General features: G+C 41.7%; 1 protein-coding gene across 1 annotated transcript in view; it reads left to right on the plus strand.

Annotated features, from left to right (window-relative positions):
- LOC122804578 (suppressor of cytokine signaling 1-like) overlaps positions 1 to 27,352 on the plus strand; it is a 625,285-nt gene that overhangs the window by 482,640 nt on the left and 115,293 nt on the right. The window contains exon 2 of the mRNA XM_044074529.1: positions 12,624 to 12,698. The gene's annotated coding sequence lies outside the window, so the exon portion shown is untranslated. The remainder of the gene's footprint in view (positions 1 to 12,623; positions 12,699 to 27,352) is intronic.

Here is a 27,352-nt window from a genome sequence, read left to right on the forward strand (position 1 = left end):
TAATATTATATATATGTTCTCTGATTTGATCTTTAAGTGCCCTATCAGTTTTCCAAACATAGAATTTAAAACATTTCAAGTGATGTGCAAGATATACCACATGTTTAGTATTACATGTAGCAGAAATTTGAAAAGTGTATCCCCCTTTTTTCATCTGGGTGCATACATTTAGTACTGGTGTTCAAGTAACTACAATAATTACACCGTCCACACATAGTTAAACCTTCATATTCTAAAGGTTTAAATTAATTCCTTGGAAAACATAGCTTCCTTTTAAGGGACAGCTCATTCTTAAACAAAAATCTAGGTTCATGGTCAATAACATTACTAATGTCTTTGTCTGAGGTTAAAATACCCCAGTTTTTCTTTACTATGCCCATATATTTATATATATCAGATGAGTAGTATAGGGGCATCTTAAGTTTCCTTGTAGTATTAGTGTTTTTAATGTTACTAGAGGCACTTCTGTCTGAGAAATAAGGTTTTGCAACTGAATCTCTAAGTTTGGCCACTTCCTGTACATTATTCTTTACCATCTTCTCATCATAACCTCTCTCCATTAAATTTTTAATAACATTATCAGTGCAATCTATAAAGTCTGCTTCCCTTCCATTGAGCCTAGAAGCTCTAAAAGCTTGATTTCTTACAACATTCTTAAAAATGTGCTGAGGGTGCATGCTTTCATGTGACAGGAAAGTATTCCCATGGCATGGTTTCTTGTATTGTTTTGTGTACAGCCTGTTAGTGTTGTTTTGTGTTTGGATGTCGTCTGTTCTGGAATAAACTACTTTGAAATTGGAATCCGCAGCCTGCTCCTGGTCCTTCTTTGGTTTGTTTAAATGTTATTCTGTGATACCCTTTGCAGAGAAGGAAAACAAAAATGAAAGAGTGCTATCCATTCATACTAAAACAGACAAGGAGCAACCTAAGGAAAAGAGAGCGCTCAAGAACTTGTATAGATAACTGAAAGTAAAGTTGAAGATGAGTTTTGTTTAGCAGTAGACTTTGTAGGGGAAGACATAGAAAAATTGCAGTTCTAGTTTTTTTTGGGAGAGGAAGCTGTACATTACACCTCAAAATAAGCCAGTGAACAAAGTAGCACTGAGTTACTGGCTTACAGGTAATTCCAATAAACTTAAGAAGAAGAAAAAAACAAAGTGAAAGATGCCCACATAGACTTAAGATCCACTGGATGAATATCCACATAGGCTTGAATCCCATTTGTGGTAGAGTTTTGTCCATCATTTAATGCACAGGAGCTATAACTTGTTAATGAGTGGCTCCCAGTAGTCTAGGATTTGAGTCCCTCTGCCTCCATTTACTTAATGTGTGACATTTTGCAAGTCACTTAATCAGACAGCGTTCTGGGGCAATTTGGAAACTTGGCTATGTTCCTGAATTTGCCATCTCAACTGCATGCCTAGTAGCTGCCTAAGAACTGTGATACTTCACGTGTGGCATTAGAGTAGAGTATAACTAAGCGGTTCTACCTGACTTCGTCGACAGCTGAGAAGACCGACATCGGAATCCGGAGCTCCAGAAGATCGAAAGCGAAGAAGACCGACGCGAATCGCGGGTTGCAGAACATCGACAATGCAGAAGACCGACACGACGGATGACAACACCAACGCCGAGGATGCCGACATGGGGAAAGGCTGTGTGAGTATGCGGTAGTGACGGACGTTAGGGTGCGAGGCAGGTAAGTGTGGAGATTGACGGTCTGTGGGGATAGGGGTGGGTTAAGTGAGTTAGGGTTAGGGAGCGATAGGGGTGGGTTAAGTGAGTTAGGGTTAGGGAGCGATAGGGGTGGGTTAAGTGAGTTAGGGTTAGGGAGCGATAGGGGTGGGTTAAGTGAGTTAGGGTTAGGGAGCGATAGGGCGGGTTAAGTGAGTTAGGGTTAGGGAGCGGGTAGGTAAGTGTGCGATAGTGACGGACCTTAGGGTTAGGGTAAGGTTTAGTGTGGGCTTGTAAGGATTTTGGTGTGCTTGTGTTGTGTGTGTGGTTTGTGGAATGGGGATGTGTTTTGTTTTGTATGGGGTTTCGTGTTTGTGTACCGTCGGTTATTTCGTTGTCGGTTATGTGTGGTTTCGTGTTTATGGACTGTCGAATATGTGGTGTCGGTGATGTGGTTGTCGGTGTTGTGTGGTTTCGATTATGTCAGGTAGAACCAACTAAGCTTGTAGGGCAGAACAGCAAACAGGATGTTCCTGTTACCACTAACTCCATATTGAGTTGAACGATTACCTCTTATACAGAATAAAGAAAGAAAGAGAAGACTTCTTCATCAGTTAATAGTGCCAAAATCATCTATGACACTAGTAATAAAGCTAGCCCATAGTCACATGTTAAGAGGTCACCTGGGAGGGGTGAAGAAAGGCAAGAGTACTTGCCAGATTTTAATGGCCAAGCATAATGAAAGAGATAGAACATTTCTGTTCTGTTTCTTCAGACAGAAATCTGCACTCCGTCCTGGATTTAAGTGATCATTAACCCTAATGCCTATTTTAGATGAACCATTTGAATGTATTGCCTTAGACTTTTTGGGGCTACTAAGATACAAAATTTTGAGAGGTGGTGTCATTATGCAAAGCTACTGCTAAGCTGTTGCTAGAGAACTGGTATTGTTATTTTACAAAATGGGTATCCTTAAATAGACTGAGGCACTCCCTTTACGTCATGAGTATTGCAGCAATTCTGCCAGTGCTGTAAGGTCAAACAGTTGAAGACATCAGTCTGCCATCCACAGAATGATGGATTAGTAGAGGAATTCAATAAACACTGAAGTCTATACTAAGAAAGGTTATTGACACAGACTGGAAGAATTTGGACAGTTGTTAACATACTTTACTTATTGCAGTTTGATAGCTGGGTAAGTTGGCTGGTGGGCATACCCTTTTCAGCAACAACTCAGGTCAAGTGGCGAGTCAACATTTATATTAAACATGGAGTACACATAGTAAATATTGAACATGATGTGAAATGGAGACAAGTACAATCAGGGAAAAAGGTAAAGCAATGACTTGATACATCTGTTTAGTTTATGAATGAGGGCTAAGACACTGACACTCATGCAACAAGGAATAATGAGTTGGCATATAAGTTACAGAAAAGATGTTTGCTATCAGAGAGGTGCCACAATCTTCAATTGGGTATGTCTCATTTGAACTTTTATAAAACAGACATACCAAAGAGTTGCTTGATGTTTCCAAAGAAATTTATCAAGAATAGAAGATACTGTTTAAAAGTGTGATAATACAATACAGTAGTTTACAAGACAGGCTAAGGAGCACATGCAGAAAGTGAATGAGATATAGCAATTTTATAATAAAAATGCCTGACCTAGAGCATTTATCCAGGAGATCAGGTACTCTTAGTAGTAGTAGTAGTAATAATAGTCGTAGTTGTGCTCTCCATTGAGCACACATTTTGAATAAGTGGTAAGGGCCATTTGAGATTATCAAAAAATAAATATAATGAACTGCAAGGTTAGACAGTCAGGAAAGAGAAATTACAGCAAATCTGTCACATTAATGAAATGAACCCTTGTAAAGAAGTAGGAAGTTCATTAGCAAGCTTGCAAGCTAAAATGCATACACGAGTGGTCAGAGAATTTTTACCCGAAGTGCAGTTAGAAGAATCCTTGTCAAAATCAAAAAGCAAGAAATAAGAGAACTTCTCTTAATAAGTGAAGGAGTGTTTTCAGAAATCTGTGGGATAGCTAAACTGACAGAAGATGATATAGAGACAACAGCTGGAGTGAAGGTTAAAATGAGACCTTGCAAAATACGAGAGTCGCAAACACAGTAAGAGAAGTTCAAGAGATGCTCAAGCTAGGAGTCACAAACTAAAAGCAACAGCCCAGTATTGCTAGTTCTTAAACCTGATGGATATATTAGATTCTGTAATAACTTTAGGAATCTGAATAATATATCAAAATTTGGTAGTTACCACATGCCCAGAACTGATAAACTGAATAGATGAATTTTAAGCGCAATTTAGATCTATGGATGGGAAACAGAAAATGTTACCCCAGGACTACACCCCATTCTACTAATGGACAGATGCAGCTCCTAGAAGCTTTATCCCATGCATAGGTCCCCCTCAAATTATCTATGGTATGAGATCCATTTATTCTCATTAGGGGTAATAAATGATTATCAACCATGGGATGGGCAAGGGCAATCTATAACCAAATGGGATAGGGTATTTTGAGCACAAAATAGAAATTGGCTAGGCTTAAAATGGTCCACAAAGGCAGCTAGCCTAGTACCTTTTATAGAGAACCTAGGAAACGCCAGATACTTAACAACTCTAGACTTAACAATGTGGTATTGGCAGATTCCTCTTAATCCCTCTGCTCAAGAAAAAAAGACAGCCTTTGTAACCCCTGGCAGTCTGTTCCAGTACCATGTGTTACCATTTGGCCTTCAAGGAGTCCTGTAGGCTGATGCATAAAATATTGAAGCCCCATTTATGATATACTGCTGCATAAATGGATAATGTACTAATCTGTTTAGAAGACTATGAGTCTCATTTGCTTAAAATACAGGCTGTGCTACAATCCATAAGATAGACAGGCTTTACTGTGAATCCTAAGAAAACTAAACTAGATATGGTGGAAGACAAACATTTGGAATACCTTACAGGAAGAGGGGTGGTTAACATCACAACCAGAAAAGATAGAGGATGTAATGAATTGGCTTATAGCCTGCACTAAAATACTGAAGGCTGTTCTTGACCTAGCTGGCATTTTAGGATGTTTTCCCTAATTTTGCAACTATTTCCTGTCCTCTGACAGATCTCACATAAAGGGAAGCTCTTATGAAGGTGCAGTGGTCTCTGAAGGCAGATAGAGCACTTAATGGGCTAAAAATGATCTTTATTCTGAACCAGTGTTAGTGATACCTGATTTTAGTAAAGAAGTTATCCCTATGTGCAGATGCACAAGAGGTAGGTTTGACAGCAGTGTTGTCCCAATACATTCAAGGTGAGGAGCACCTTGTGTGCTATATTAGTAGTAAGCTAAGCAATGCTGGAAACAGAAATTCATCTATAGAAAGAGAGTGTTTAGCAGTAAAGTAGGCCTTCTGTTCCTTAAAGTGTGATTTATTATATAGGCATTTCAGCTTAATTACTGACTACACTCCTTTACAATGGTTGAGTAAACAGACAGAAGACAATGCCAAGTGGTGCCGATAAGCACTACCCTTCTAGCTCCTCCAGTTGACAGTGACACACAGGCCTGGACTAGCAAACTGGAATGGCAAAAAGTTATCAAGGTTCTGTGCCCCATTGTATTAAATCCAAAACTGATGGGTTTTGGACTAGGAGGTAGCTATATGTAACAGGCTGAGTTTGGAAAATGTGTAATGGGTCTTTAATGCATGGCAAATTACTTGAGTATTAAAAATCCTGACAGAGCTGTCTTCAGAAAATTACTGTATTAGCTAATGAGTCACTAATTGCCTATTCCTGCTGTAATGAGATTGCCTGCAAACAACATACCAGGAAGTTAGATTCTCATTTAGACATTCAGAAACAGTATCACTACACAACATGCTCGGACACAAGTAGGTGCAGCACTAACTCTATACCCTAATCTGTTTCTTTCCATTAAACATTTCACTAAATCTGTCCTCTAATTTTTCCCTTACTCTAACCATAACCCACACTCACTCCCTCTCCCACTCTAATGTCACTTACTTTAATCACACATCCCTGCATGCTGTACAGGAATACGTAGAGCACACACAGTGCAAGAACCAATGCATGTATGTAAACTATGTGTAGCACAATTTACTGCTGTATTTTGCTGTGTCTGTACATGTGGCATATGCATGGACATAGAGGTCACATGCTTTGTGGTAAATGTGCTGTTCATGATTCATGCCAGTACCTAAGGCAGTGCACTGAGCACAGGCAGCAACTCATAGACATTAGAGTTGCCTGGATTCACTGCCATAGCTGTCATCCTAACTGCCTGCTGTTAGTGTGATATAAAGCACTGCCTCCATATTGCAAAGCACCTACAGTAGTTTGATTAAGGTATTGAGGAGTGTCATTAAAAGCTGTGTAGATGGGAAGCATTACAGGTTTAGTGAAAATCTTTCCTGTAAAGTACAAAATTCACAGCACTTTGTGATTGCTGTCACGGAGAGTAAGGCACATGTCTTGTATATTTAATTGAGACCACCACATTGGCATGGCAGATTCGTATCTGACAATGTGTGGGGTTAATAATGCTGTAAACCTATGATACTATATGTATTACATGCCAAAAGGGGTGTGGGGCTCCAGGACTTCATGTAGAGCCATGGGTACTGTTCCAAAAGAGGGGAGTTGTTGCTGTGGATAGCAGTAATTGCAATTGTTAATAAGATCTCTAAAGGAGAAGAGGCCAGGGTCATACTTGTATGCATTCCATAGCATAGTATATACAGCTACTGAATAATGTGTCATCCTTATGTGGACATTTACTGGTATGGCAACACTTAAAATGATCACTAGCCAGGTGAATGCATTGTTATTTCAAGTCCTCTGAACATATAGTAGGAATATTCTGGGCAAAGGTGATGCAGACAAGTATTATTGGGACCACATTTGGCAGTGACTGGTGTAGGATGTGAATGCTATAGGCAAGCATAATAGGTCCCTACAGCAGATGCACTGGAAGGTTATTGATATGATCCTCCATGCAAAGAAAAAGGCATGGGATATTGATTCAGACAAGTCCATCACAGGGGTCAGCTGTCCAACACTGACATACCTAACAGAGGTGGAGGAATTATTGGTGGCGTTCACGAGTCAGGGTGCCTCTCTTACCTGGAGGTGACTTGGATCTGGGAGCAGGCCTGGCACCAATCACTCTTGTGTCAATAGCGGAAGCACCTGCCTAGTTATGTCAGTTGCAATAGATTTTAGCACATACCACCTCATGACCAAAGAGAAGGATGGACTAAGACAACCTACATATCTGTCCATTCAATCACCTCTGATCTGCACATGCAACATCTTGTATGATAAGATACATCTTCCAATTATTGCACAGCACTGTTTTATATACACCAGTATGTTTGCCACAGGAAGATATGGGGTAGGGGGTATATGTGTAGGCTAACAGTGGTGTCATCTACTTTCATGCATTCACAGATTCCACTGGTGGAGGGTCAGGCAAAATGGAATAACTTAGGGCTGACATTAACAGGGCATATGTGGCTGATAGTGATGATGACAGCATGTAATGGCAGGCTGCTGTCTGAAACACTACAAATAGAGGAGTCTCTAACAGCCACCATTACATGGGCTTTTGTGGTGGTACTAGTTGAGCATAAGACCTCACTAGATCATAACAAAAACTTGTACTTCAGAGTCTCACAAAGGATATGACCCCAGTCTACACATTTGACATGCGCACCACATCTGTGGTGAGAATACTTGCCAAAGTGGAGAAACACAGAAGATTACAACATCAGCATGATTCCAGGACTGTCCCTGATATAATTATGAAACTCATAATCAACCAATGGATGTGCAGGTCAGTGGTCCAGGCACTGATGTTTAATTCACACAGTTTGCTCTGTGGCCTTCTGGAGGACATGTACCAATTGTATAGTGACCTGGACTAAGTACAGGGAACAAACAGTCCTGCTGAGGTTGCTGGTGTCAAATGTATCCATCTTAGGTGCATCCGTGGGATTTAAAGACAGGAAGTAAACAGTCCTGCTGAAGTTGTTGGTGTCAAATGTATCCTCCATAGGTGCATCCATGGGATGTCCATTCTCAGGAACCATTGCTAAAGATCAGACATGTGCCTTATAAGTGAACCATGTACTCTGGCTCAGTGGTGCATAGGCACCATATAAAAATAATGGCTTAGCCATTACAGAAACCCTACCTGTTGATGTATCATAGGCCTGCAGACCAGGTGGGGCCTTGGCAGCATTATTGGTGCAATCTATGATGCCCAGAACCTCAGGGAAATGGGTTGTCTCATAGAAGAAATACTCTGTCCAATGCTGTTTTGGGGAAACAGTCTATCTTTGCAGGTCATTAAGTCAGCGTCCATGGGAGCTTCACTCAGGATGTGAGGTGATAGGGTGCAAACTGTTAATGAGATAACATCAGTATCATCTGCGAGTATATGTCTTGCAACCCCTTGTCATGGACATTGCCCAAGGTCTGAGCTCCATTTTTCCTCAGGCTCAGCAAATAGCAACCCTCTTTAGGGTACACACATTTTGTCCTATAGTGCTGCCCTTTCTTTGCCATGATCTAAATCTGTTGACACTTGTCGATACTTATATTGTGACAGCAAAACTCCACCACTGAAGGATGCTATCCTTTTGACTCCCCACAAAGTCCCAGAGTATGTGGCTATCATAGTCACCTCCTATGACCCTGAGTGATGACAATTATGCCCTCCCCATCTAACTTGTTTGAGCAGGCAATGTCTGATATACAATGTGGCCAGTCCATATACACTGCTCTGCATAGTCTGAATATGCTGTTGCATGCATCATTTTATGCTGTGTTGTTTGTGTCATGGCCTGTAGTTGTGGACTAGGCACTGGCTCTTTGTTGGTACTTCAAAGTATTGTGCCCATCACTGCCTAGGCTGTGATTCTGCTGCTGCTCAAAATTCCTTTCCTGACTCTCCTCATGCCCCTTTGTTTTTTTATGCTGTAATTTGTATGAAAAATCTTGGCATGATGTTTGCCTGCTGCTCCATTTTTCTACATAATGTCATGTTGTGGCACATGAGACACACAACAGATAGGCATATGTCCAGGCTAAACTGCCATGCTCCTCCTGACATGTAATCATTTAAAGTCTCTTCACTAGTCCAAGTAATTACTCCACTGTATTTCGTGATTTTGCATGGGATATATTTTATGAAATTTGTTTCACTTTCTCAGGGTTACAAATTGGGGTTATCAATCTGGGCTTTAAGACATACCCTACATTGCCTGCAGTGCACATTAAACAGCATATTATATGTGGACTGCTCCCATCATGCATGATACCTGCTTGTACAGTCCTGTCCAGCTGGCATGTGTGTTCAGTGACCAACTTAGTGACCATTTGGGATGTCCACTCTTAGGAACCAGTGGTAAAGATCCTGGTGGCCAGGACCTCAGGGAAATGGGTTATGTCATAGAAGGTCCACTCTGTCTTCTAGTGGTTTGGGAAACCAGATATACTCCTCCATATATTACAGCATAATGTTGAGGAACTGGTTTAGAATTCACAAGGCATAAACCTGCAATATCCCTAATGTACCCCTCTTATACCTTGGAAATCCATATCCCCCCCCCGCACCCCCCCCCCCCCGCAAAGGTAACCACCATGAAAAACTTCTCCAAAGCTAACTTTGGGCTCCTAAAACAGTGGTAGCTAATTCACGGCATCCATGCAATTGGAGAACAGCTGCATGACCGCCGAATCATACACTAATGCCCTATACGAACACGTACACAAATGCATGGACCTCACCATACCCAATAGAACCAAGATGCTCTCCTCCAAAAAAAGGAAGCCAATCTGGTGACCCCCTGCCATAAACAAAACTCTACAACAGAAGGAGGAAACTGATGAGAAATAAGGTGAATTCTCAAGACTGGAAAAACTTCCTTATCAGCCTCAACAAAATGTTGAGATTCCTCATCAAATCCTCTAAAGCTAGCTATGAAAACAGAATTGAAGCATATAGTAAATACAACAACAAGGCCTTCTGTAGTTATATAAAGAATCTCCACAGCAATACCCAGATTTGCTTGGAGCTGTTGCAAAATGGCACCTACTATACCAAGCCAACAGATATTGCCAATATACCCCTCTCTCTCCCACCAAAGGACCAATCACAATATCAGTAGACTGCCTGGCACCCAGTATTACTGCTGCACAGGTTAAAACCGCACTGTCCAAGGCCAAGAATACAGCTTCTGTGGGACCTGACAATATCCCTGGCTGTATTCTACAATGAACTACAGAGTGAACTGGCACCTCACCTGTGTGCCCTATTCAGCCACAGCCTCACCTCAGGCTTTGTCCCTACCGAATGGCACACTGCTACAGTCATCACTCTCCACAAAGGAGGAGCAACTACAGACCCTGGTAACTATCTCCCCATTAGCCTGACAAGTCTGATATGCAAAGCTATGGAATGCATCATCATGGACATAATAAACAAAGATACAGGAAACCTACAAACTCTGGATCCAACATAGTTTGGTTTTGTGAAAGGTAGATCATGCCTGCTCAACCTGGTCAACTTCTTTGAGTCAGTCACCAGAGCTGTGGATGAAGGCAAGTTGGTTCATACAGCCTCCCTTGTTCTGGCCAAGGCCTTTGGTACCATTCCCCTACTCAGGAATCACAGAAAAACTTTCTAAGCTAGGCATCAACCCCCTATATCACTAGGTGGGTTGCAAAATGGCTCACAGATAGAACCCACAGTGTGAAAGTAGCTGACTCCAAGTCAGACTGTCGACCAGGCACGAGTAGAGTTCCACGGGGTTTGGTCTTGGGTCTTCTCCTGTTTGGTATCTACTTCTCTGAAGTCCAGGCCAACACGAAGGGACTCTGGCTGACAACGTTCAGAAATGATTGCAAGTTGGGAGCCATAATTAATTCCCCAAGTGATGTTGACATCCTACAGAAAGGCCTCACTGAGACCCATGACTGGTATCAGAACCATGGCCTTAAGTTCTATGCCAAAAAATGTGTGGTCATCCCCTTTGGGAAAGAACAGGTTCCCATGAATTACCACATCGATGGTAGTCCACTGAACACAGAAGGTATCATAAGAGATCTGGGAACACAGGTTGACAGCAACCTCTCTTTTGACCACCACATTGCCACTGTGGTCAGAAAGTCCTTCTATGTGGCACATCTCATTACTAAGAGTTTTGCATCCAGGAAGAAAGAGGTCATTGTCTCTCTCTACTCTTCCGTCATTAGGTCAGTCATCGAGTACAATGCCACATTTGGCATGCACCTCACTAGATACCTACAACTGGAGAGACCGCAAAAATACCTCACAAAGAGGATCTTAGGCCTTAAACATTTGTCCTATATGGACAGACTCAAAAAACTCCAACTATTCTCTCTCTCATATTACCTACTTAGAGGCGATCTCTGCTTGACTTACAAAGCCATGTCTGACCCAGCTCTGTTAGAAATGCTACGTCTAAAGAAATCCCAATCCCTACATACTACATGCTCCAGACACCTCAACCTCATTACCACAATCAACAGAACAAGCTGGAGGGATAGGTTCATAACCCAGACACTGCCCATGCTATGGAATAGACTTCCCATACATGTCAAGCGGAGTGCCTCACTGGCCGTCTTCAAGAGAAATCTTGATGAGTGGATGGGAAATAGAAAATTCACTCCGGGGATCACTCCAGTGGCTCTACTTGACAGAGGCACTGGGAACTAAGGTTGGGTGGCACAATGCCAGGGCAATCCTATGGGCTAGGCTTGTAAAGGTTCCAGGGCCATTAGCCTAGTACGCACCTATGAACCTATGAACCTAAGATGGTTAATGTTACACATACCTTTGTATCCACAAAAAAGGGCATACTTTAAATCATGATACCCTCAATTCCATTTGTGGGTGATGCATTTCAGCTAGTTCCCTTACAGAATCACTTTTCACTTGGAAATGGTCCACAGCTTGTTTGTCTGTCAGATAGTGCTGTGTCGGGCATTGTCTGTGCCTCCTCTCTTGGTGCAGTTGGCCATGACATGCAGAATGGTAAGTACTAGTTCTGACATCAACTCCCAACACATGCTACTGTGCTGCTGCTGCTACTGTTGTTCTTAGCATAGCGGCTGTCATGTGCACAACAACTTTTAGCATCCAAAATGGGTAAGCATGGCCACACAGCACCACTTTTTTATCCGTCTCGGAATCATTCCACCATTTTGGATTCTTTCATTTGCATATTCCATGTATCTTATTTCTGTCAGGTTGTTCATTTAAAGTTCATGGTGCTTACCATGCTAATTTGGCTATTGCACAGCTGTGCTATAACAATGGTAGATTTAGGCACACTCTGCACATGGTCACTACCCATGATAATTTGCACTGCATACTGAGCCATAGTTTGTACTGCGGTGGTGGTGCTGTGGTAGCATTGTAGCCTCACAGTAAGACGTTGTCCTGTTCGATTCTCAGCTAGAATGTCTTCTGTGTGGAGACATGCTTGAATGGGTGTACCTTTGTTAAAGGTTGTACATCAGGGCCGGCAACTCGGCACGTAAAAATCTACTGTCAATCATTAGCAGACCGGAGTTCTACTGTGGCGACCCCTAACCGGGAAAAGCCGTAAGACACAAAAAAACTGAGCCATAGTTTGTATCTCTACCATATCCTGGGAGTGCTGTTTGACCCTTTCCCGTAGTCTATATATTTTTATGTGAGATCAAATAGGTGTTGCTATGCAGTCCATATTCTAGTTACACACTTAAAACAAGAGAAATATTGGCAAAATATTGTGTATTTAATAGAAATTTGATTACATTTTTGTAATGAAGCCAGCATGACTTATATTTACCTGGTGCTGTCTCTGTATCTTTCTCTTTGTTAACTATTTTTTTCTCTTGCTTTCTGACAGGTATTTAGTGTCATTGTCTCAGCAAGTTGTAAACTCTGTTTTACGCAAAGGAAGAGCAGAAGTTCCTCACAACAGGTATTTAGCTTCATATTCTAGCTCATTGTCTTTCTAGCAGACAGTGAAATTATGCTGCACTCATGACATTCCATCTTTCAGAAACAAACGATGTGTCTAGTTCAATCTGTGATGTTGCTATCCATGCCCAAGAGTATGTGAAAATGTTCTTTGTGATTCAAAAACAAATCGCTCAGTTTAACATATGAGACTGCACTTGGCTTAGCCTCACAAATCCATAAAATATCATGGCTTGCATAACATGCAAATGAGCAGCATTATGAAAATGAATGTGATGGCTGAATGCAAATGAAAGAAAACAATATAGCAGAGTGGTTCCAAGATGTGTAAAACTGAGCCATGAGCTGTAAGTGTCATTGTAGCTGCCATCCTGGTTAACAGAGACAGAGACTGCACTAATATGTCAGGGTTAGCTGAAATGTATGTGAGTGAAGCTGTCCTCTCTGCTGGTAACCATGAAGGTGTGCACTGTCATCCTCCACACCACAGTAGAATCCAACAACCCCTAACATTTCATGCCCTGTATGATGCAGAAATAGTGAACTGTTACTAACGGATAGAGACACCAGACAGGAACTGTTACAGGTGTGTAACCTTCAAATGGAGGCTCATAGGATGTGTGGACTATACATTCCTGAGGAGACCATGGTATGTGTAGCATTGACAATCCTGGCTACAAGGACTTTCCTGTGACCAACTAGAGATACAGTGGTTGTATCGCAGGTGCCTGCTTCACTGCTACATCATTTTCTCAATGCTGTGTTACAGAGTGCAGAAGAGCATACGTGTTGTTACTCACACAGATACATCAGGCTAGCATGGTGAAGATGATGTGCTGGTGTCACCAGTGGAACAGGTGCTTCTTGAGGAGTTGGTGTGAGTGGACGTGGCTGCAGTATATGACCACTCAAGGCAGAGACAGGAGCTGTATGCCTTAACATTGAGTAAGAGGCAGTGTCATGCATGTACTGACCACTCTGTACTTCTAATGCTGGTTGCTGGTACTATGGAAAAAGAGCAGTAAGGGTAGGACCTTGTTGTCATCATATGCACAGGTGGGAAGGGCCACAGTGACAGAGGTTAGCAATGGGTCCTGTGCTGATTGGGGGACTAATGCAGTGTGTGTGTGTGTGTGTGTGTGTGTGTGTGTGTGTGTGTGTGTGATGACTTGCTGAGTGTATTGAGCCAGGAAGATTGTGTAAGGAGGGAATGGTATTTCCAGTGTGGTGTACCTGGGAAGATGTGTTAGTGGTGGTTGTTCTGATGGTGTGTGTTGTGTATGTGTGTGTGTGTGTGTGTGTGCATGCACGTGCATGTGTGTCTGCATGTGTGCACGTGCGCGCGCGTGCGCGCGTGTGTGTGTGTGTGTGTGTGTGTGTGTGTGTGTGTGTGTGTGTGTGTGTGTGTACACAATTCCTCTGTAAGTTGCTGCACTGTGCAGGCTTCTCTGTGACAGGTACAAGACATTTTCAGGAGGTATGTGCACTAAACAAGTCACATGTGAACCAATGGGAGAGTCCCTTGCAGTGAATGTCATTGGCAGAATCTTCAGGTGGCACAGCGAATTATGTGCTCTGCGAGCAGGAATGACAAGATGTGACATGTAGTTACAGCACATACACTCCATCTCAGTGTGCATCTGGTGGATGGCAGCATCCTTAGCACAGGTAGTGGTATGAAGCACTATGAGACCTAGTCTGTCTCCTGACCATCTCATGGTGGGTTTCCTTACCTACACTTGGGTGCCTTGAGGATACAAACTCCTTATTGTAACTATCCAAAATGCTAAATAACGGGGTAGAGCCCTTTCTGAGATCATTATGTAGCTTATGTACCACAACAGTCAGCTCTGCAGTAGCTATGGTGGTGTCATCTTGTGCCTGTATGACCAACCTACACATCTGTTATTTGACAATCATAGAGACAATCAGCTTAGGTGGGGGGGGGGGGTATTCATGGCCACTAGTATGCCAGCAAATACTTTCCTCCCCACAGTAGTGGGAGCTGCCATCTCTTACTGTTATCTGGGGTGCATTTAGGGCTGCTGTGCTGGCCAACTCCTTTCCTTCAACGGTGTCCGGTGGCTGAAGGGTAGACTGCACAGGCACTGTATCAGAGTCTGTGGAAGGAGAGGGTGATGTGCCTGCCACATTATTTATGCCTAAGAGTGACACTGTGGCCACAGTCTGTGCTATGCTGAGGTTACATCATTATCAGGCTCAGATATTTTTTCTGACATCAGGCATGCATACATTTGTGGTAGACGACCTGGACAGCGAAGCATCCATGAAAACAAACAGGCATAAGCAAGTGTATCAATGCTATTTGTGACACTCCCAGATCCAGTAATGCTACAACTGTAAAACTGAATGACATGCAAAAACTATAGGCCACATGCATTGCACAGACTCATATAGGAGCTGAAGACCTTACATGGAAGTAAGAACAAAATGACCATATTCACTGCAGGTCTGGCTGTACCCCTGAAATATTGCTTTACATGATATATATGTAAGGGAATACCCACCTGGAACATCACTCACAGATACCCATGTTAGCAGGTGAAATGTCAAGTCTTCCAGTGGATATGAAGGAGCAGTCTTTCACCCCATACAGAGATGCCAGGAACTCCTCTGTAACTGTTAGAAATCACTGGGTAATCAGAGCCCCATCTGTAGCCAGAGTGTCTTGTGCAAGTTTGGTTGCTATGCTCTAGAGATGATAGATCATGTTGTTTGCCTTATGGTATACTTGATCTTTTGGCTTATTATGGCCACTGATAGTGTTTACCTACCCAAGGTCCTGTCATACAAGTTTGTAGAAGACCCTGTCATTCTTGACTGTTAGAAAGATCCACTTGCTGTGTTTAATGAGGACCTGCAGCAACATATCTGTCTCTGTGACTAGGAGAACTTGTCTAATATTTTGCATTTCTTTTGAACAATTTTGCTCTGTAAATGTGAGGATAGACATATGGTAAGCTGTTGGCTTGTGATATCTATCACACCCACATTATAGTTTACCCCATCACAGAGTACACAGTTAGCACAGACTATGAAACACCACGTTATAGTTTACCCCATCACAGAGTCCACAGGTAGCACAGATTATGAAACACCTAATAAACACAGACCCCACTCTAAAGGCTACTGTCACAGTGAAGCAGTCTGTAGCCAGTCATAGATGTATCTCTAGCATGCCAGACTGTGCAGTATCTACCTATGAAACCCACCATTGCGGCATGAGAAGATCTCTGCATCCTTACCTATATTTCTTGTATCCAGGCCTAAAAACATCACATGTATGGCCTCCACCTGACATATGGAGGGCTGCTGCTGTGTTATTCTGTACTGTGTCTTTCCCCCCGGTGGTGATTTGCAACATCATTTACATATGTACCTGTATGCCTTTTAATGTCTCCCACCCTTCTCCATGACAACTGGTTTCACAAACAGGTATACTAACAGTATTTCCAGTACACATTGGTGTGTGTTCCCTGGCCTTTGTAGGAGTTTACTGCACCATTAGAATGAGGCCTATTGCAAGCCATCCCTGACTTTTTGACTGCTAATCTCTGTGATGGCCACAAGATAGAGTGCTACAAATACCTGTCAGTAAGAACATCCCACCTGGGCCAGAACAGGATGATTAAGATATATTACACCTCAGTCCAGATAATTCCCATTGGCTCCCCCCAAGTAACAGCAAGACACATTTTGAGAATAAATTTTCTCTCCAACAAACAACACCAGAGAATCATATTTTAAAATGCAAATTCCACCCCCTCAAACACCAACAGAGTGAAACAATTTTCAAAAGAAATTCATGCCCCCTCCATCACCACATCACAATAACAGACAGAAACATTTTCAAGGCATGGACACCCTCACAAACTACAACACAGATACATGCTGAGAGGCACTTCCCATACCACCCAAAACTGAGGAGAGACATTTTTGAAAAGGTATACCCCCCCAAACATCAAGCAAAAGGGAAATATTTTCTAATTCACCCCCAACTCCATACATCACAAAGAATCATTTTAAAGTAATTGCCAACACAGTCAACAGGGAGACAAATATTAAGCAGCAGTCTCAACCACCCAATCATTTATAAATTCCTTAGAAGGCCTATATGCATTTCATCCATCACACATACTATCATGTCACGAGTAAAGTGCTGTGACAGTACACTTTGTATCCACTAACATCCTCTTCTGTAGCTCCCACCATCACTCAGCAGTCAGAAGTTGATACTCCCCTCCCAAAACATCAACAGTAAAACTTCCAACTATTTATGTAATGTATCTAGGCATTATCTCATGCGCACTTACCTCAGCTCTTCTAGATCTGTTAATACTAAACGAGGGTTCCTTCTTCTCTCCGCTTCCTTTGATTCAAAGCAACAAATTCCATGGTGTGATGAGCACCACAGTGGTTGTGGCTGTATTTGTCATGTAATTTTGAGGTTGACAGAGCAACAATTAATCTAATGACATTTTGTGCAATGCTTACTGATCCATGGCTATGCAATGAGCCTTGTAATCGACTGTGCAAATTAATAAATGGATCTGATGTTGCTCTTCTCATTCATTCCTCAACTATTAGATATTGAATCTGACTTGGCTGCATTTACTAGACTCTTGTATCCAACTCCTGAGCTCCTCCCTTTATCCCTTTTTAGTGTCAAAGAAAACCAAGGACCTGAGACCAATTCTGGACCTAAGCAAGCTGAATCAATTTGAGAAGAAGTCAAAGTTCTGAATGTCACAGTTCTGTCCATTCTGACGTTTCTACTCAAAGATGATTGGATATTCTGCATTGATCTTCCAGATGCATGCTATCACATTAAGATGAACAGATGATCCCGAAAATTTCTGCATTTTTGGCTGAGGGCCAATCACTACCAGTCCACAGCCCTGCCCTTTGGTCTCATCACAGCTCCCAGGGTTTTTACCAAATATATGGAAGTGGTAAGAGCTCACTTGAGACTGCTGGATTTTGAGTGCTTCCATACCTAGATGACTGGCTCTTCACAGACCCAACCAAGCTTCTTCTAATAAAAATCCAGAGGTACTTGCTCCAGTTTTGTTAATCTGTGTGGCAGTGGGCGATCTCTTCTATCTGCTTTCTTATGGCAATGCACATATTGGGGAAATCCAACATGCTAGTGGACAAACTCTGCAGGTCCATTCTAATGGCTCACAAGTGGTCTCTCAATCAATCAGTGGTGGAGAGGATTTTCTGCCGATGGGGTCAGCTTTGCTGCCATCTTGGCATCTCTCCACAACAAGTGGAGCCGGTTCTTTGCCCTAATCCTTCCTCTGGGGGAGTCACCAAGAGATGCTCTTATCCACGTTTGGCCCTTCGGTCTCCTTTACACTTATCCCCTGATGCCTCTAATTCCAAAATTCTTACAGAAGGCACTTCAGTTGAAGATCATGGATATGATGCTGTCCTTTTCATTCTCCCTCACTGATGGGTTATGGATCTGATCTTCAGATCCAACTCGGCTGCATTTTCCAGACTTCAGATACTAATCTCAAGCTCCTCACTCTTCCCATAATCCAACACAGGACCTCTAACTCCTCAGATCTCGTTTGCCACCTAAGAAGCAAGATGGAAGATTCCTTGTTCTCGAGCTTTCAGATACTTTATTGTGTCTACATTTCTCTAAATTTCTAGGATTTCTCTAAATTTCTAGGCTAAACTCTCTGTAAATGTGTGTGTGTATATATATATATATATATATATATATATATATATATATATATATATATATATACACACATATACATACATATATATATATATATATATATGTATCTGTGTATATATGGATTCACTTCAGAAGCTCAAAATACTGAAATCTCGAAATCTCGAATTTTAGTATCTCGAACCCAAGAAGTGGAATCCACAAAACACCGAAAACTAAAAACCGCAAAATTCAAAACCTCAAATAACGGAAGTTTTGAATTTCGCGGTTTTACTACACACACACACACACACACACACACACACACACACACACACACACACACACACACACACACACACACACACACACAATCCACCACACAAACACACACAATCACTCTAGTACGCCCCCCCCCACACCCCCTACTTAAATATTCTCACTCTGAGGTCGCACTACATACAAACGCACACAAAACACCACCACACAAACTACTTTCTGTTTGCACACACACATCACAGCAAAAAAACACACTGACACACTCCATAGCCCCTACCCAAACCCCTTAACACACACACACACACACACACACACACACACACACACACACACACACACACACACACACACACACACTCACACACACACACACACACACACACACACACACACACACACACACACACACACACACACACACACACACATACACACACACACACTTACCTGTATACATAACCGGTATTTGAGGCTTTGAATTTCGTGCTTCTAAACTTTCGCTATTATGTGGATTCGGCTTCTTGAGCTCGAAATACTGAAATTCGAGATTTCAGTATTTCGAGCTCCTGAATGGAACCCGTATATATATATATATATATATATATATATATATATATATATATATCACATTTTGCCGGGACTATAACTCCGAATTTACACTTCTCTGAAATGGCACTTTGCCGAAACCGAAAATAGTTAAACCACATTAACTAATTTTCTCTAATTTTTGCAGGGGGTGAAGTCCCTCCTGCACACCCCCTGTGCCGGGATACACCTCCCACACCCCCTGCTAATTATAATACTAACTCCGAGATCACACTACAGTGTCAACAGTATATTTGTTCATACATACTGCAGTGCGATTGCAAAGTGCTATTTCGGAGAGGTGTAAATTCGGAGTTATGGTCTAGGCAAAATGTAATACGGAGAACTGTACTTTCAGTAATGTGAATGGGAACCATAACCTTTTCTTAAGTATTTTCCTTACTTTATAAAGTGTGAAAGTCTTTACATCTTGTAAATACTTTGGTCCATTCAAGTCAATCAATGGGGAGATTACGTGTCTGACTGTGTTTAATATTATCTGTGGTTTAACCTGTAGCTGTCACTATTTCACAGAATCTCGTGCTTTCACTATGTGTTAGTAGTTACTATTAGCAGTGGAGCTTTCCAGACTCCACAATTTCATAGTCTGTTTCTGTCTGCCTGCAAAGGCATTATGCTTAATGGCTATTGAAATTTTATGTTGTAAACATCTCCTTTTCAACATGGATTGAAAGAGTGGAGAATTACACTCTTGGTGGGCATGCACCTCTACCTTTTTAGAGCTTAGAATTTCAACATATTTTGATGAGACGATCTGGGGATTTTGCAAGTCTTTGTACAGCTGACAGTTACATTGCTAAGTCAAGGTCAGAGGTTCTCACATTTACGGCATGTAAGATTCTATTGCATAACTCTGTCCACAGCATACAGAGTGGTTGTGACAGCTTCTTGTCTCCTCCTTTTGGCATTCTGGCTTCTTCGGGTCTCACACACTCTCCTAACAAAAAAAAAAAAACAGATTGAGGTCACTGATGAGAGGTCTTGAATTCTCTGCCTTATGCATGGAATTTGGTTTCCTGTGGTATTTTCGCAATGGTTTGCAAGAAAACTAGAATGACATGCAGTTGTTTTTCAGAATTCATGTGTTTCAGGAGATGTATGCTTACACAAATCCTGTTATTTTAGCAATCTTTCTCTTTTGAGGCAAACATTAAGAGTTTGAAATGTACAAGTCTTGGTCCAGATTGAATGCATATATGTAGAAAATGTTCCCGCTTCCTAGACTGTGCAAGTGGACTGGAGGACTGGAGTTGTCATGCACTTTATTTTGTTCATCTGTTGGAGGTGCTAGGTTTGGGTACTTTGGTCCTGTATCTTAGAACCCTTTGTTTCTTGCTGTTCTTTCAGGGCTCAACCTCTCGTAGAGAGAGAAACAGCCAATAACTAACAATTGTCTTGGATCCAATCCTTTGGATTTGAGGTCACTAGAGCCTCCGTCAGATCGCATGTCTTCTCGCATCAAACAGGTTGGTCCTAGGGTGTTTCCCCCTTTTATCATTGGATCGTAGGTCTGCAGATCTGACTGTCTGTGACTTTGCTTGGATCAAATTAGACTGGCGTATGGACTGCTTCGGATCCGGGTTCCTCCCACCATGGAACTTGATTGATCCGACCTGTTTCTCTTCCCCCTTCCTCGGATCCTAAGACTAGGATCCTATGGATGTCTGGTGCCCATGCAGGATTATGCAACACCCACATTCAGCTCCTTTGGATCCGGTGCTATTGGACTGTTGTGTTTTTCTTCAGATTGGACAGATTCACAGATTCATTATTTTATTGCTTCTATGGACAATTTTTACAGTGCCTTTTAACCTTTGGATTCAATCTGTTCACATGCTGCCTGCTTTCCGATCCTAAGATCCTACAACTGGATAGTCCCCTGAGAGACCTGTGCTTCTTTAGATCCTGAAATGTCATCAGAGGCACATTCCTTTGGATCTGGAGCTTCCCTCGGAGCCAGTAACTTCAGTATTTGTTGCTGTCAGTTGTCATTTAGAACTTGCCTTCTGACACGGATCTCATACATTTTCCAATCCTCTGTTGAGCCACGGCAGTTCTAACTAAATTTCTTCAGGTTCCAGTGGCTTTAGACCTGCAGCTACTATGGGGGATTCTCCTCTCATATCTGAGGTTTATGGATCCCAGGGATGGCGCATCACTCAGAGTGAGCAGACTGTTTTTGGATTCATTTTTGGATTCAGTGCATTTGGGTCCAGAGCTGTTATCCGTTTCTCTTGTTGGAATCCATGGTTTATTTTTTCCCCAAGACATTCAATATTGAAAGGAAATGTTAGCCGGTACCTGTGGAGTACTGTAACCTGCAGCAGAGAAGACTGCATTGGCAGACTGAGTTTAGCAACTCCTGCTGTGTATTCTACAAGGAAGGTAATGTTTGGGCGCATGGGCACTTAGACATGCTAGACGCACTCTGGGCGTGGACACATTCCTGAAGATGGATTGACCATTGGTTTGTTGTTTTTTTCTTTTTAAGTACATTCTGGAGACAGCCATTGGTACAGGATGGGTTGATGGCTGGCTTATTACCCATCTTTCCATCTTGCAATTTCTTCGCCAAGTTTCATTCATTCTGGTTTCCTTTTATTATATGTAGGGGTCTTTAACAGGCACGGAGTGCCTGATGCCCTTTCTGTTAAAGCTCCATGGATATGTTTCCTGTCACTGGCTTCTTCCCATGACCAGTGTTTAGTTAGACTTAGAGGTATGCATCTGGTCCTGTTCTGCAATTCCTAGCCTGGTCTACCATGAAGTTCAAAATTATCATTCTCCTGTCCCATTTTCCCACCCAGGAACACAATAAGCTCTATGAAGATTACAGTAATAATATGTTTCACGATAAGTCAGATATGATTAATCCCCTCTTCTATGTCCATATCCCTCTTTCTCCTTACATACCCTGCACTACCTTGTCTACTGCTGCATGCTTCTTTCATAATAGATACAGATTATCAGGGTGCAGTTCTATCCTACCATTCTCAGCAAGGATGATTGGATGTAGTCTCTACATTTATGGGATACATACTGTTGCTAGTCCCTCTTAGTACAGATTACAAACAGGCGGGGTATTTCATTTAGATGCTTTATTACATAAAAATACCTCAGGATGGATAGCAGCATTATAAAATATGAATGCACTGACTAACAGACAGACCTTACAGACATACATGCTTATATCTCATCAGATTACAACAACATGGTAGGCTCACACATGTTCAATATTTATATACTTGTGCAAGCCCCTAGATAGCTTCTTAAAGACATACAGACATACATTGATCTACATCCTCCCTCTTAAAAAGATTGCCCTCAAATAGAAATGACATTGGAGTTAGACATGCATTAATATAGACATTAGAAGCAAACACAATGGTCATGTCCAAGTTGCTGTGTATCTATAACATGGTCTGGAGATGCAACCAGATCTGGTAACATAGTAATTAGGACTGGGTTTAACAACAGGGACAGTCTTCGGTGAACAACTTGTATCAGGAACTTTGGGATGCATCACAGGAACAGGGATATTCACTGGAATGCCTTCTGGAACTGGAACATTGGACAACTCACTCTGAGATAAAGAGTCTTTCTCACAGGGTATGTGCTGTGGTATAAGCTCGGAAATTGGCATCAAATGTTTCCGATTCCACCTAAACTCTACTCCTTGTCATTCCACAATGTATGATTTCGGCTATAGGTTCATAGGTTCATAGGTAGGTACTAGGCTATTGGCCCAAGGGCCTACGTAAGCCTAGCTAACAAGGTTCCCTTGCTTACACCACCCAAGAAAGTTATTTTCCTGTGCCACTGTTGAGCAGAGATACAGAAGTGATCCCCGGGGTGTATTTCCTATTTCTCATCCACTCATCAAGATTTTTCTTGAAGAGTGCTAATGAAGAACTTTGCTTGACATAGATGGGTAGCCTGTTCCAGAGTATGGGAAATCTCTGGGACAGGAATCTATCCCTCCAGCATGTCCAGTTTATCGTGGTGACAAGGTTTAGGTCCCTAGAGCTGTAGCTTTGAGGGATTGGGATTCCTTTAGGTGTAGCATGTCCAACAGCTCTGGGTTTGACATAGCTTTATATGTTAGGCAGAGATCACCTCGGAGTAGGCGATATGCTATGGAGTAAAGCTGGAGTTTTTTGAGGCAGTCAGTGTAGGGCATTTATTTGAGGCCAGTAATCCTCTTTGTGAGGTGCTTCTGTGGCCTTTCCAGCTGTTGCAGATGTCTTGTGAGGTACATTCCAAAAGGGGCGTTGTACTCTATAATGGGTCTAATGAGTGTCAAGTAGAGGTGAACAATGACCTCTTTTTTCATGGATGAGAACCCTTTTATGATGAGGTGTGCCACTTAGAAGGACTTACTGACTACTGTGGTGATGTGACTATCAAAGGAGATACTACTGTCCACCTATGAGCAAATATTCTTCATGACTCCAATACGATCATAACCTTTGGGCATTTGCAGCCTTACCACTTCTTCTCGTAATGGATTAAGTGGTTTGCTGGTCTTATCGTAATAGGACTTCTGGGTTAAATGCTTCTTCAGCAGATTTGTTTTCTCTGACCTGTTGTTCTTGACACATGGAACCAACAATTGACTACTAATTGGTAACATGGTTCTGGTTTGTCTTGACAGAAGTCTCTGAGCAGGTGTACCAAGATGTTTATCACTAGGAATTTTAATGAGATTTAAAAGATTGAGGAAAACATCACTATTATCTCATTTTGACTTCTGTAGTAATGTTTTTCACACTGAATTCCACGTTCTGCCAAGCCATTTGACTGTGGATACTCTGAGGTAATCGTGGCATGAGTAAAGCCCCACTGTTTGGCAAATCTCTTGAACTGTTGGCTTGTAAACTGTGTGTCATTGTCAGAAATAACTTTGTGCATGCTACGATGGATGGCAAAATGATGCTTCATCTTAGTAATGACAGTACTGGACACTAGATTATGAAGTAGGTCAATCTCAAACCAAATAGAATAAGAGTCTACTAACACCAAGTAATGTTGACCATTCCATTCAAAAATGTCGGTGGCTATTGTTGACAAAGGTAGTTCAGGATTCTGGTTTAGCTGAAGTGGTTTCTTCTATTGGTGCAACTTATTACTATTATATACTGAACAAGATGATAGCACTCTCTCAATATCTTGTGATATAGAAGACCAAAATACTAGTCCTCTCACCCTTCTTTTGGTAGAGTCTGCTCCAGGGCGGCCATGATGCAAGATAGTAATGTACTCTTGTTGCAAGGACTTTAGAACAATCACTTTAGAACCTTTCATAATGATACCATTATCAAGCAAAATCTCACCTCTGTATGGAAAATAAGGTTGCACTTCTTGAGGTAAACTAGATTGCTTTGATGGCCATCCTTGTTTGATAAAGCAGTTGAGCTTCTGTAAAACTGAATTTGTGGCTGTATGACTTCTAAGCTCATGAAGACATGTGGAAGAAAAATGACTTACTTCCTTGACTTCAAAATCAAGGTTCTCATTCTTATCCTGTTCAGTAGTATTTCTGGGTGATCTGGATAATGTATCAGCAAAATAAAGGAGTTTGCTTTTCTTATAGACAAGACTGAAATTATACTTTTGCAATTTCAACATCATGCATTGCAAAGTGGCTGGAGCTGTATGCGTAGGCTTTCTCAAAATAGTGATTAGAGGTTGGTGGTCTTTTTCAATCTGAACAGGTCTACCATAAACACAATCATGAAACTTTGAACATGCAAACACAATTACCATGAGTTCTTTCTCTATCTGAGCATACCACATTTCAGTTTGGGTTAAGGTTCTTGATGCACAGGCAACAGGTTGACCCTCTTGTAGAATAACTGAACCTAGGCCAAATTTTTGAAGCATCACATGAAAGAGTAACTGGCTTGTGAACATCATAGTATCTGAGAGCTGGTGGACTGGCAATTCTCTGTTTCAGGACATCAAATGCTGTCTGGTGTTGTTCCAACCATGACCAGGGTACATCTTTATGTGTCATCTCTCTGATTGGTGCTGTTATTTGGCTCAGGTCTGGAATAAACTTGCCTAGGTAGTTAACCATGCCAAGAAAATGTTGCAGGGCTTGAATATTGTCTGGAGCTGGCATCTCAAGAATAACTGTTTACTTGGAAGCGTCTGGTCATAAGCCTGAACTGGTAAATAAATAACCAACATAAGTGACTTCTCGTAGCCTGTATTTGCATTTCTGAGGAGTCAGCTTAAGATTCACTTGGCGTGCCCTGTCCAGAACTTTTCTGAGGTTTCTGTCATGCTCAGCATCATCATTACCTCCTACTAGTATATCATCTACAATACCAGCACAAGGATACCCAGAAGAAATTTGCTCCATTGCACACTGAAAGACTTCACTTGCAGAATTTATCCCAAATGGCATTCTCAAAAATCTGTACCTTCCAAATGGAGTACTGAAAGTGGTTAGCAATGAGGATTTCTTGTCAACCAAATTTCGCCAAAACAAGGTCTTTGCATCTAAGACAGAAATAACAGTGGCAATTGGCATAAGAGCAGTGACTTCTTCGACTGTACACATTGGATGATGAGGTATTTTCAGTGCCTTGTTTAAATCTCATGGATCAATACATATTCTGATGTCATCTGAGATTTTCTTATGAGCTACCACCACGGAGGATACCCATTCAGTAGATGAACCAACTGGATAAATCACACCTTGTTGCACCATTTTATCTAGCTCAGCTTTGACTCTGTTCTTCATAACTACTGGAACTTTCCAGGCTGGCCTGACAACTGGGCTGACACCTGGGTCTAACTTGACGGAGTATACAGCTGGAAGCTTGTCTTTGGAGAGATCAGCATAGGTAGAGAAAATACACTGGGTGAAATTAGAATAGTGGTCTTTTAAGCTAACATGGAGGAATTCCTTGTTAAATGAAAGCAGTCCCATCTTCAAACTGTCTCTGAGGCCTAATAATGACTGGACGTGCCTCTTGACCACATAAAATAACAAGTCAGCTTCTCCCGGCAGAGTAGCATGAAAGCATTACTGAGCCTTCCGTCTGAATTTCTTCACCACCATAAGCAACAAGCTTCACATCTTAGCCAAATCAAGCTTCTCACCATACTCTAGCAAATGTTTCTGCTGACATAACATTGCACTTTTAACCAGTGTCAGCTTTGAGCTCTATGGGTTTTCCATTTATCCAAACAGTACAAAATGCTTCATTCTTTGCACAGTAAGTCTACTGCATTAACTGTTTCACTAAGCCCTGACAAAATGCTTCATTCAAAAATAAAAAGTAGGGCCACAGCTTTCTAACTGACCATCTCGTTTCTTGGAATGTTCTCTTTTGATAAAAGAATGTGTGCCTTTTGATTTAAAAAACCTTGCATAAAAAGCTGGCTCACAGCTTTCTAATTGATCAACTCGTTTTTCCTGGAATGTTTTGTTTTAATAAACAAATGTGTGCCTTTTGATTTACAAAACCTTTTGAAATTATTCCATTTATTACATTTGTGGCATTGTTGACCAAAAGCTAAGCACTTTTCCTCTTTAGATTCATGATTTCCACCACAATTACGAGAGTTGACAATGAAACTGGGTTACACCTGTCCAGCTCCACCCATATGCTTTGTTTGCTGACTCACTCTGGTGCTTCACTGAGACTGTGCAAACCCGGGAATTTGCTAGAAAGCTCTGGGGTTTACCAGTGAGTGATGCAGGGGTTGCAGTTGCTGGCATGTGCTTGGACCTGTTTCTTTTAACCAGGTGTTGCATACTATCAACATGGGCTTTAGAAGTTACTGGAAGCATGCATTTCTCATTTTAAGCACATTTGTGTGCTTTTCTGTGAGCTCATATATCTGACAAATCTCAATGGCCTTATTCAAAGTTAAGCCACTGTCATGAAGTAAAATCTTTCTCACAGCATCATCTTTAATACCACACACAAGTCTGTCAACTCATCCCTTAAGTCATCAAATCTGTGTGTTTTAGCTCTGTTTCTTAAATCAGTTATATATGCTGCAAACGTTTCATCAGACTTTTGATCAGTTGTATAAAATAAGTGCCTTTCCATTGT

Source organism: Protopterus annectens, chromosome 1.part1, assembly GCF_019279795.1.
Source record: "Protopterus annectens isolate FY-2018-M chromosome 1.part1, PAN1.0, whole genome shotgun sequence".
NCBI lineage: Eukaryota > Metazoa > Chordata > Ceratodontiformes > Protopteridae > Protopterus > Protopterus annectens.